This window comes from Zophobas morio, unplaced genomic scaffold (assembly GCF_036711695.1).
Source record: "Zophobas morio isolate AGI-343-1 ecotype UQ-CSIRO unplaced genomic scaffold, CSIRO_AGI_Zmor_V1 ptg000008l, whole genome shotgun sequence".
Taxonomy (NCBI): Eukaryota; Metazoa; Arthropoda; class Insecta; order Coleoptera; family Tenebrionidae; genus Zophobas; species Zophobas morio.
The window spans coordinates 15,169,469-15,182,567 of record NW_026972113.1 but is presented as its reverse complement, the minus strand read 5'-3'; positions in this window follow the sequence as shown (position 1 = coordinate 15,182,567).

The window sequence follows — 13,099 nt, the reverse complement described above, 5'->3', positions numbered from 1 at the left end:
ATATAATTAACCCTACCCACCCACCCTGCCTTCATTTCAGTGATTCATATTCATTCATTCTTCTTATGGACAAAAATAATCGTAATATTGGAATGAGGACAGAGCGGGTGAGCGGGGCTACTACCTGCTAAGATAAGGCTGATTTTGGTACATGACTTACCTCGTAAGAAAATAAAGGGTGGGTGGGAGGGGCTGGTTCTTCTTAAGATGGGACTAATTTTGGAAAATGACATATTCTCAATGAAAATAAAAGAGTGGGTAGGCGGGGTTAAAACCTGCTAAGATAAGACTGAACAATATTAAGAATAGTCACTGGAATCAAGACAGAGTGGGTGGGCGGGGCTACTGCTTGTTCATAAAACTAAAACAAGCTAAACTTAGGGTGGGTGGGCGGGGCTAGTACTTGATAAGATAAGACTGATTTTGACACTTTTGACATTATTTGAAGACATTTTCTTGTAGATTTCGATATCCAAAAGTCGTTTTCGGCCTCGTTTCTTCGGAAATACAACCATTTTTTCAAAATCGCTAAATGAAATATCGTGATTTTTAAAAATTTCAAAAAATTCTCATTTCACTCTGAATATTTCTAAAATATTGCTCCCTGACCCTAAACACGCTACATTTTTGGAATCAGCACGGCAAGATCTATAACCCTGAATTTTTTGAGAATTTTTAAGCGACTTTTCAGAAATGAAATTTTCCACCTTAGTTACAATTTTGACTAGGTACCGTTAAATTTTCGTCAAACTTACGAATAATAATAATAATAATAATTTAATAGATCCAACGGCCAGAGGCCTTTACAGGAAAATATAGTACACATCAATTATTACAATACAAAAAACACTTACTAATCAATAGACGAAATTACTTAACACTAATGAATAATTGCAAAGTGAAATTATAACTGAGAGTAACTGAATAAGTTAACTAAAATATATACTTTTGCATTTACTTTGAAATTTTCTAAAATTCATCCCAAATAAATCTAAACCAAATTTGTGCTTGTTATATTCTCTTAACATACGTATTATAGGAGAGTTAAAATACTGATTCGTGTTAGTACAACTGTAATGAAACAACAGTGGATTTCGAGCATTTGTACGAGGTACAAGAAAATTGATCTCAGCCAATATGTTACTATCTAGGATAATATTATTCAGAATCTTAAATAAAAACATAACAGAATGGTATTTTCTGCGATTACACAACGATGTTAAATTTAATTCATCAAGTAGTAGTTATGTTTTATTAACTGCTCCATACGACATTCTAATTTCACAACAGGATTTGGAAAACTATAGAATGATTGATTAATTTCATGCATTTTTATGCTTTTTAGGAAAAGTCTTTCGTTGCAGACTTCGCCGCCTCCTTTGTGATTCACCTCCAGCGCCAAACTTTAGTCCTCCATGAAAGAACCCTTTTCAGGTGTGCCCCGACTGAAAGTTCGTCCCAATTCAATTATCCAATATCTGGTAATGAATACGCATAAAGGGCGCCGAAGCTCTAATAACCATCGAGTTTCGATTCGTATTGCCTTGATTAACTAACTCGACAGGAACTTTGTTAATTACGATTGAAGGTAGAGGTGTTATCGCGCTATGCGATAAACCAATTAAAACCAACCGAATACGTTTCAATTTGTGCAACTCTGCGACTATAAGTTTACCCGCGATCTAATCGAATTTGCTCCGGGAGCCTTTGAGCTATTGTAAATGATATAAAGAGAACTCTTTGAAAATAACACCGCAACGATATTAGGGCGTTTGAACCCTCTTAGCCTAAATAAGCGAAAGAGAGGTAAATTAGCTCATTCGCAGAATAATACGCGAAAGGGCAAAGAAGGAATTTAATAACGAATTTACGCTAATTAGATAGAAGTGTATGAACTATTAGCGCGCTGCGGCTGGAAGAGAATCGGGTGGATCTCGAGAGGGTTGATGGGGGCTGACTCCGAAAAAACGCACCTGCTTTAATAGTCATTTAGGGTTATTAGGGAAAAATTGGTGCGACTGAAATAATAAATGTGATTTGGTGCAGGTGCGAAGTGACCTTTGCAATATTCACGGAGATAAATTAGGGAACCGACAGAAACATTTGGTTCAAATCATTAACTTCTGTAACGACATGGAAAATTAATGCGGCCAGTTTGACAAACAACACACGATTCGGCAAGGTGACGCTTTTCCTAAAACGAGATTAATTAATTTTGGAAATTACATGCTTGGCGGACGAAAAAGAAACACTCATCGAAAGAGCCGCCAGAAGCAAACACTAGATTTACCATGATTGCGATGACCTCAAAAAGAACGTACATTTTGAAGATGACGTCATCCTATGGTTGGTTGGGCTATTTATCCAAATTGTGATTAGTGTTTTACCATGTACACATTTCATATAAAATTTGACAACAATCGATCCAGTAGTTTCGGAGATTGTCGGTCTAATAAAAATCCGGACAGATGACAGACAGATAGACAAACAGACAGATAGAAGCGAAATATCCAGTTTTTTTTACTCTCGGGGTCATTTTAAAATATCATTATACAAGTTTGATTTTTTCCCCAAAAATTTGGATGGCAAGGTTAAAACTAAACATTTATTAATAAATTATACATGTAGAATCATGTTTTTTACAAAATTTAAAAATAAACGAATAAATTTTGGTTAACGATTTATCATGCTTCCTTGGTTTTGTAGTTTCAAAGTTTAATACGGAGTATTATTCAGAGAACTCAAGATGGAAAAACCGAAAAATTGAAAAACTGAGTTACCGAAGAATCAAAAATTTTAAAAATCGAAAAATTAAAAAAAACAGAAGTTGAAAACTTGAAAAATTTTAAAAATAGAAATACAGGACTGAAAAATCGACAAATCGAATTAAAACATTGAAAAATTGTAAAATCGAGAAATCCAAACATGAAAAATAAAAAAAATAAAAATTGGAATATCTAAAATTTAAAAATCGAGAAATTGAACAATCGGATAATTGAAAATCCAAACATCGAAAAATTGGAAAATTGAATTTTTTTTTAAATTGGAAAATTGAGAAGTCGAAAAACCAAAAAAGGAAATTCGAAATATCGATGAATTGAAGAACTGAAAAGTCAAAACTTGGAGAAGTCAAAAATGGGGAAATCAAAAATAGATTAATTGAGAAATCGGAAACTGAAAATTTGACGTCAAAATTTGAAAAATTGAAAAATAGAAATACTGAAAAACTGAAAAAGAAAAAATCGAGAAATCGAAAGATATAAAATTTAAAGCGTTGAAATATCGCAAAATTAAAAAATCGAGAAATCCAAACATCAAAAAATAAAAAAATTAAAATTCGAAAATTCGGGTCTTCCCATGTTCTGATTGTATAATTTTTCAATTTAGATTTTTAATTTTTCATTTGCCCAATTTTTAATTTACAATTTTTCTAGTTTTTATTTTAAATATGTAATAATTATTTACTACTCATCTATTATTTTTAAAATTTTAGACTTTTTCAATTTTACGATTTTAGAATTTTTCCATTTTTCAATTACTGAATTTTAAAACTTTTTTATATTCGATTTCATTATTCAAATTTCCGATCTTTGAATATTACAGTTTTTCGATTTTACAATTTTGACGATTCTATTCGATTATATAGTTCTTAGGTTTTCCAATTTTTCGATTCAATTCGTTTTTTCTTCTTTCCAATTTTTCCATTCATTAATTTTTATCGCTTTTCAAATCATTAGTTTTTCAATTTTTCATTTCTTGAATTTTTTTAATTTTCGTTTTTTCGCTTTTTCGATTTTACAATTTTGTTAAATTTTTAGTTTTTTGAATTTTAATTTTTCGATCTTACAACATTTCGAGTCACAAAAATGTAAAAATTACAAAATCGTGAAATTGAAAAATCAAAAATCAAAACAGGACAAATATAAAACGAAAACTGAAAAATCTAAAAATTGGAAATCAAGAACTTGAAAAATTGAAGAAACGAAAAATTCAAAAATGGGAAGATTCAAAATAGGAAAATCGAATAATTAGAGATTCGAAAATTTCAAAATTCAAAGATTTCTAAATTGAAAAATCGAATTGTAATACCAAAAATTTGCAAATTAAAAAATTGCAAATCGAAAAATTGAAGACACAAAAAATCCAAAAATTTTGAAGTCGAGAATTTGAAAAATTGAAAAAAATTAAAGTAGAAAAAACCAAAAATTATCAAACCAAAACATTAAAATAGAAAACGTGAAAAATGAATGAAAATGAAAAAATAAAAAATTGTCATCAAAAAATTGTAAAATCGAAAAAAAAAGAAAAAACTAAAAATGTATCACCAAAAAAATTGGTCGAAGGTAAGTAAATCGAAAACAGCAATTTTACGGATTCATTTAAGTCCGCAAATTGAGTCTTTTTCGGCCGGCACCTAAAATTCAGTTTTTTCGGACCAATCGTTGCTGTTTTTGGAAGCTTTAACTAAAAAATGTTGTTTGTAACACAAACTCAAAAAATGTTTCATAATTCATGTGTTATAACGGTATTTTGGGTAGATACTTGTAGCAAAAGTAACTAACTATTTTATGCGTTTTTTACGACTTTTTTGTGCAGTTCATACTTTTGCTACTTTTTTGTGGTTTTGTATGCGTTTTTACATTTTCTGTGCTTTTCTCGGTTTTTTTATCTTTTTGTTGCAAACAAAAAATTGAGGAAACAAAAAAGTGAAAAATCTAGAAGTCGAGAAATTGAAAAATAAAAGATCATGAAAAACGAAAAATTGTGATATCAAAATATTGGTCCAAGGTAAATAAGTCCAGATTTTTCAAAAAATTATAACAATTGATTTGCGAATTTTATTTCAAATTTAAAAATTGAAAAACTGAAAAATCGAAAAATCACAGAATCGAGAAATCGAGCAATGGAAAAGTTAAAAAATTGAACAATCAAAACATCGAAACATCTGAATTTGATAAATCGAGAAATCAAAAAATCGAAAAATTAAAAAAAAAATAGGAAAAATCGTAATTTAAACATTCGGAAAATTGAAAAATTGAAATATAGAAGAACAGGAAACTCGAGAAAAAGTATAAAACAGCCGAAAAATTGAAAAATCTAAAATTTAACGAAAAATTGAAAATCCAAAAAGTAAAAAAATCGGAATGTTAAAAAATCCCAAAACTGAAAGAAATATCCAAAAAATTGAGGAATTAAAAAATTAGAAAATTGAGAAATCGAAAAACTAAAAAACGAAGTCGAAAAATCGTAAGCTTAAAAAACCTGAAAAATCGAAAAATTGAGGAATTAAAGAAGTGAAAAATCGAAACTTTGGGAAGTCGAGAAATGGGAAAGTAAAAAAAGTTACTTCAGAAATCAAAAAACTGAAAATCTGGAAACGTTAAAATTTTAAAAACTTAAAAATCGATATACATATTTAGAAATTATAAAATTGAAGAGGACAAAAATTCAGAAATCGTATCATTGAAATATTGGAAAACCGAGAAATAGAAAAATAAAAAATCGAGGAATCGAAAATTTGAACAATGGGAAAATTGAAAAAGTCCAAATTGAAAAATTGAAACACCGAAAGTTCGTGTAATCGAAAAGCCGAAAAATTTCAATCACGGATTTATAAACCAATAACTATAAATTGGAAACTGTTGTTGATTCTTTTTCCAAAAATCTTAACGTTTAAAGTACAAACTCAATACGGATTCATAAACCGTAAACGGAGTATATAAAATTTAAATTACTACTACTAAATTACTATTGCAAAATTTGGAGATTTTAGCATTTTATAACACAATTTGAAATATAAATTTAGTCATTCGGGAACATTATGTATTAAATCGTTAAGATGTTCAAGGACTTTATTCACGTATTCGGTGTATAGTTAGTTTGTCCTCGTAATGGATGTGTATCAGATCAGCTCTAACGAAAGTCTGCTTATAGATAAATCGCTTAGAGTCGATATTAGCCTGAGTGCGCTCTAGCCTGTAGATCAAACAAGTTCTCAGGCGACGTAATGTAAATACATATGTTCAAATCGACAAAATATGAAATGATCAATTTATAAAAGGATAATTCAGATATAGCATAATGCATATACCTAATCCGCTCTACAGAGCGATATATATTCTTACTGTAGTAAGAATAATATATCCATTATTAACGAACTTATTATTATGAAATTCTAAATAGGTATAACCTGTCCACAACTTTCACCATACTTGTGACATGAAGACAGTTTAGTTTTTAATAGTTTGTCATCAATTTTTTTCAATAATTTTTGTAAATTTTTGCATCATGTTTTAAAAATCAATATCCCAAACCTTTGCCAAAACAATGTCGCATATTTTTGTTGGAAATAAAAATTTTCAGTTGCAGTAGATCGTGATATGTGTTGGTTTGAAAACTCCGTTATGTCAGTGCTTCCCCGTAACCCCGTTTTGTAAACAGTATTCACTGCCATAAATTTGAATTCGAAAATCGCATTCACCTAATTCACCCTCTTATCTATCCACTTTCGTTGTTGCGTCCAAGTTTGCGTATTGGAATTTTTGTCCCCGGTCCACCAAACCGTCCCTGTAAAAGCCATTAGCTGGTGCAGCGTTACGCCGTTCCGGTCCCGGAGTGAAGCAACTAAAAGTTTTCAACTGTACGTATTTTCCATTTGGACTAAATCCAATTTTTAGGCGTCCATTATTCAAATGCGGAGATTTATAGGCGACGCGCGGATATAAATCCACCGAAAATACGAGAAAATGGTTTGACTCGATGCTAATTTATTACCGCAACGCTTGGGTGCCAACCAAATTGTTACAAAACTCGAACCGAACTCACAAAGACATGAACGTTGCCGATTTCGGTTTACTACCGACTCTTTCATTCGGGATTTATAAGGTATCGCTTTTTCTCTTCTCCAAACGGACACAAATAAACTCCATTGGAAACTCTATTGGTTTTCGTGACGCCGAATTCTTTGATGCATTGACCAAATCGACGACGAAAATAGACGAGCGACGAATTGTTTTCTTGCTTTTACTAGGGAAGTTTGCGACGGACGACGCGGGAATCTGCGCTAGAGGAACGTTAAAAACTTCAAGAGATAAAAGTGTTTGCAGGTTTTTGCAGCAGGAGGCGATATGTACGCATCACCTGTGGTTTCTCAAAGAGTTAAAAATGTATGTTTTTACAACCTGAGAGTAACCTAAGGAAGTATTGTAATCGAGTCCATTCGACGTTTACCGCTTCCGTCTGTCTGTCTGTCTCTCCGTTCATTGTGTAGATGGTAAAACGCTAACCAAAATTTAGATAAAGGTCTCTACCAACAATAGAATGACGTCATCTCCAACATTTACATTACTAAATATTGTTTCAATTTTATAAAATAAAATACTCATTCAAATGTAGCTTATGAATCCGTGTTCACAAAAATTCGTTTTTCCTTTTTCTTCGACTTTATAAGTTTTTGATATCACAATTTTTCGTTTTTTCATTTTCTTTCATTTTTCAATTTTTCCATTTTTCAGTGTTTCGGTTTTGCAATTTTTCGTTTTATTAATTTTTGTTGATTTTTATTATTCATTTACTCGATTTTTTAATTTTCATTTTCCCGATTTTATATTACATTTTTCCGTTTTTTCGTGTCCTTATTTTTTTCAGTGCTTCTTCGGATTTTATAATTTTCAATTTTGCAATTTTTGGATTTCTCAATTTTCCGGTTTTCCTATTTCTTTAATTTTCATTTTTTCGATTTTGCACTTTTTCGATTTTTTCCCATTGTTTTATTCTTTTGATTTTTAAAATTTATAAAAAATGAAAAAAACGAAAAAGTATACAATGAATACTTTGAAAAATCTAAAAATTGGAAAGAAAAAGTAAAAACGAATCGAATAGAAAAATTAGGAAACCAAAAAACTATAAAAATTATGAATTCGTCAAAATTATAGTCGAAAAACTGTAACATTGAAAGACTAAAAGTTAAAAATCGAAACAATGAAAACGCGAATGAATGAAAACATTTTAAAAATCCAGTAATTGAAAAGCAAAAAATTTAAAAAATTCGAATTATTACATTTTACGAGTACAATGAAAACTAGATAAATTGCAAATCAAAATTTAAAGCAAGGAAAAATTGAAAACTCCAGAAACTGAAAAATCTAAAATTAAAAAAACGAAAAATTAGAAAATTGCAAAATTTGAAAAATTAAAAATTGAAAATTTGAGAAATGAAAAAATTGCAAATTTTAATATTGAAGAAATGAAAAATTGAAAAATTTCACATTGAAAAAAAGAAAAATTATAAAATTAGAGAATCGGAAAATCGAGAAATTCAAAAAATAAAGGGAATCAAAAATTGAAACGAAAAATTCTAAATCGAAAAATTGAAAAAATGAAGAAACATTGAAAAATTAAAAATCTGGAAACTCAACTCGAGGAGTTGATTGTCGTAAATTTGAAGAAACAAAAAAATGAAAAATTGAAAAATTGAAGAAACGAAAAAATGAAACATTCTAAAACCGTAAAATTGAAAAAATGAAAAATTTTTAAAATTCGTATTCTTATTACATACATATTTACAGTGAAAACTAAAGAAATTGCAAATCAAAATTTAAAGAAACGAAAAATTCAAAAGTCCAGAAATTGACAAATCCAAAATTGAAAAACGAGAAATTAAAAAAATCCGAACACTGAAAAATTTCGCATTGGAAACAAGAAAAAATAAAAAATCAGAACATTAGAAAACTGAGAAATTTCTAAAATAAAGAAAAAATAAAAAACTCAATCAAAAACTTGCAAATCCAAAAATGAAGAAATGAAAAATTGAAAAATCGGAAAACTGAAACTCGTGAAAATGCCATTAAAGAAATTGGAACATCGAAAAACTGAAAAATTAAAAAATAAAAACTTGAGGAGTTGATATTCGTTGGTAAATTTGAAGAAACAAAAAAACGAAGAATATTGAAATGTAAAAATAAAGAAAATACAAAATTTAAACGAAAATTGCAAATTGAAAATTTGAAGGAATGAAAAACTGACAAATTTGAAAAATTGAAAACAAAAAACTTGAGGAATTTTAAATGGAAAATGTGCAAATTTAAAAATTGGAGGAATAAAAAATGAAAATTTAAAAAATCGGAAATTGAAAAATTGAAAATACGTAGTGATAATGAAATAACAAAAATTATAAAATTAGAGAATCGGAAAAATGAAAAATTAAAAAAGTAAAGTTTATTTTTCCCATTTCTCCACTTTTCGACTTTTCGATTTTCCGATTTTTCGGTTTTTCAATTCTTCAATTTTTGAGGTTTTTAAGTTTCAATTTTTTTAGAATTGCAGTTTTTCTATTTTTTGACTCGACGATTTTTCGATTTCTCGATTTTTCAATTCTTCCATTTTTCTGTTTTCCAATTTTTGGCATTTCTATGTACATTTTCGATTTCTCGGTTTCTCTATTTTTCAGTTCTTGCAATTCTTTCATTTTTTGATTTTTGAATTTTTAAAATTTTCAGTTTTTCAATTTTTCGACTTTTCGATTTCTAGATTTTTCAATTTTTTGATATTTCAGTTTTTTGAGCTTTGAATGTTTCAATTATTCGGCCATTTTTCAATTTTTCGTTATAATTTTCCGATTTTTTACATTTCTCGGCTTTTTGACGTCTCGATTTGCCAGTTTTTCAGTTCGTCAGTTCTCCAATGATTCAATTTTCCGAATTTTAATTTTTTTTTGGTTTTTCAATTTTCTAAATTTTCAATTTCTCAATTTTAAAAATTTTCGATTTAACAATTTTTCGATATTTAAGTTCAGGGATTATTCAATATTTCATTCTTCAATTTTTCGGTTTTTTACTTCTTCAATTTTTAAATCTTTCGATTTTAAAATTTTTATATTATTCGATTTTTAAATTTTTTGATATTTTATTTGTCAGTTTGTTCAACTTTTTTTCGGTTCTCGATTTTTCAAGTCTTCGATTTCTGAATGTTTGGTGTTTTTAAATTTTCAATTTTTCGTTTTCTTAATTAATCGATTTCTGGATTTTCGATACTTCAATTCGACAATTTTTCGATTTTTCAACTTTTAGATTTTTAGATTTTTTTATTTTTACCATTTCTCCACTTTTTGACTTGTCGATTTCCCCATTTTTCAGTTTTTCAATTCTTCAGTGTTTCAGGTTTTTGATTTTTAAAAATTTCAAATTTTCGAATTCTCAATTTTCCAATTTTTCTGTTTCTCAATTGTTAACATTTCTTAATTTGCAATTTTTCGATTTTTAAAATTTTGGAGATCTTGATTTTTTACTTTTAAATTTTTCGTTTTTTTTTTTATTCCATTACTCGATTTTTCCACTTCTCGGTTTCTCTATTTTTCAGTTTTTGCAATTCTCCAATTTTTCGATTTTTAAGATTTTTGATTTTTGAATTTTTTAAAGTTTCGGTTTTTCGATTTTTCGATTTCTCGACTTTTCAATTCTCTGATTTTTCTATTTTTCAATTTTTGGCATTTCTATATTTTCGATTTTTTGATTATGTCTCGATTAATCGATTTTTCGATTTCTGGATTAATTGATTTTTCGATTTAACAACATTTCGATTTCTTGTTTTTTCGACTTTTTTCCGGATTCCTTCTCCGTTTCTTTATTTTTCAGTTTTTGCAATTCTTCAGTATTTTAAATTTTCGGTTTCCCATTTTTTCAACTTGACAATTTTTCAACTATTCGATTTCTAGACTCTCCAATTTTTCCATACTTCAGTACTCAATAATAATAATAATAATAAGTTTACTTCTCATTTCTCGACTTTTTGACTTCTTGATTTTCGGATTTTTCAGTTTTTCAATTGTTCAATTTTTCAGGTTTTTGATTTTTCAATTTTTTTAAAGTTTCGGTTTTTAGATTTTTTGACGTGCGATTTTTCGATTTCTCGATTTTTTAATTCTTTAAATTTTTTTGTTTATTTATATTTGGTGTTTCTAAATTTTCGAGTTTTCGATTTATCAACATTTAGATTTCTTAATTTTTCGACTCTTAGATTTTTTGATTTTTATTTTTCCGTTTCCTTCTCGGTTTCTCTATTTTTGTAATTCCTTAATTTTTCGGTTTTTCAATATATTTTTTTTAATATTCATTTTTCAAGTTGACGATTTTTCGATTTCTAGATTTTCCAATTTTTCTATGTTTCAGTTTTGGGATTTTTCAACATTTCGACCCTGTAATTTCTCTCGTCTGTTGTCTGTCCGTCTATCTGTCTGTCTGTCTGTCTGTCTGTGTGTCCGTCTGTCTGTGAAGATTTTTATTACATAGATAATCTCCGAAACTACTGGTTCGATTCTTGTCAAATTTTGTATGTAGGTATATTAGGACTGTAGATGGTAAATGGCATCAAAAATTTACAACAGTACTATTATTATTAGTATTAAACTGCATTTATTTATATTCACTCCCATATTTTTTTTTTTTTTTTTTGATTATAACGTAACTCCTGATTGCGAAAACTGAGGATTTATTGCAAGACATGACCGAAGAATTATACACTATTTCTGTGACGTCGTAATAGCCACCCCTCAACTTTGTGGTACATCTCTGACGTTTCATGGTTGAAATGTTCAATTGACAACTGTTTGTGCATATGCTGCACCTGTAATAAATGTTCAAAGTGGGAAAATTTTCCCAGAAACGATCAGAACTGACATCTGATAACTCTATTTTGTTTAGTGTATCTTAAACGAAAAAAAGGGCGGCAAATTATAGTCGAGTGTCTACTCGTGATGGAGTAATAACACGTATGGGACGGTGAGGTAGTTCGTGGAACGTTACGTATTCGTTATTAAATTCACGTATCAAAAACTATACAGCGAACGGTACAGTTGAGCATTTGTCGGTGCAGATTTCGCATCAACTTAGTAATAGTTGCAAAAGTCCCGTCGCTATAATGCGCTTCGCGCACAATAGCCCCCTCCAATTATCCTCGTTATGGTTAACAAGCACTTATTACGCGATCATTAGCCATTTACCTCCATATTCCACGAACACATTATCGTGGTAAAAGCTAATTCTGCTATTGTCATCCCATAAGAGTATAAAACACAATGTCTTTTCATGGTCTGCAATTATACAAAGCACGTCTTCATTCCGTCGAGATAATTTGATTCAGTGTGCAGCACATTTTTAAATTAGTGGTTTTCAACTTGCCGCTTTTCATATTTGACGTGTATGACCCGAAATTAGGCGTATTCTACACGTATGAGGCTCGCGATGATGTATATAATTTAAACAGATTTAAAAACCGAACATGACGAACCGCCATCAGCGTAATTACCTAAATAGAATTCGTTATTTTGTTCCAATTAAAATGTATTTAGGCGCGTGAGGTGGTACTAACCGGTAGCTATTCTATGACAGGCAAATTATATTTCGGGATGTCGGACGCATTTTCAACCAAACTTTTAGTGGTCTTTATTAATGCCATTACGACGTACATTTTTCTCTTATCTGTTTTAAGTGTTCTTAACCATGGAAAGGTTAAAGCGCCACTTTTATCACTTTAGGAAAGTCCATGCTAGAGCTCCCAGAGGCGCTGTCTCTGGTGGTGCGTTTTCATTGCTAGACAACATATTATAATTTTCCCAATTTTTCCTCATTTCAGATTTTTGTTTCGTTCAAGAGATCAAGTGAATATGAACTACATAGTATTTTTTTAAGTTCTTGTAATTAAAGTACATATATGTTTTATTTCGAATTTCGAAATTACAAACGAAACTGTATAAAATGTGAGTTACTTGTAAATCCGATGGAATTTAAATGATTATGTTATTTCGACTGAAATTTCCTCGCCCTGTGCACCTCCACAAATCCCTATTTTTTGAAAATTACAAAAAAATTTTGGGATTTTTGGTTTCTGATAACTTCTATAAAGTAAACGCCAGTGGCGTAAATAACACTCCTGCAGCTTTTTTTGACTTGAATTTTCCAATTTTTTTTTGTTTCTTCAGTTTTTCGATTTGGGATTTTTCGAATTTTCAAGTTTAAATTTTTCAATTTTTCAGTTTTCCAACTTTTGAATTTTTCAATTTTAAATTGGTCAATTTTAAATTTTAGAATTTTTCGATTTGAGTTTC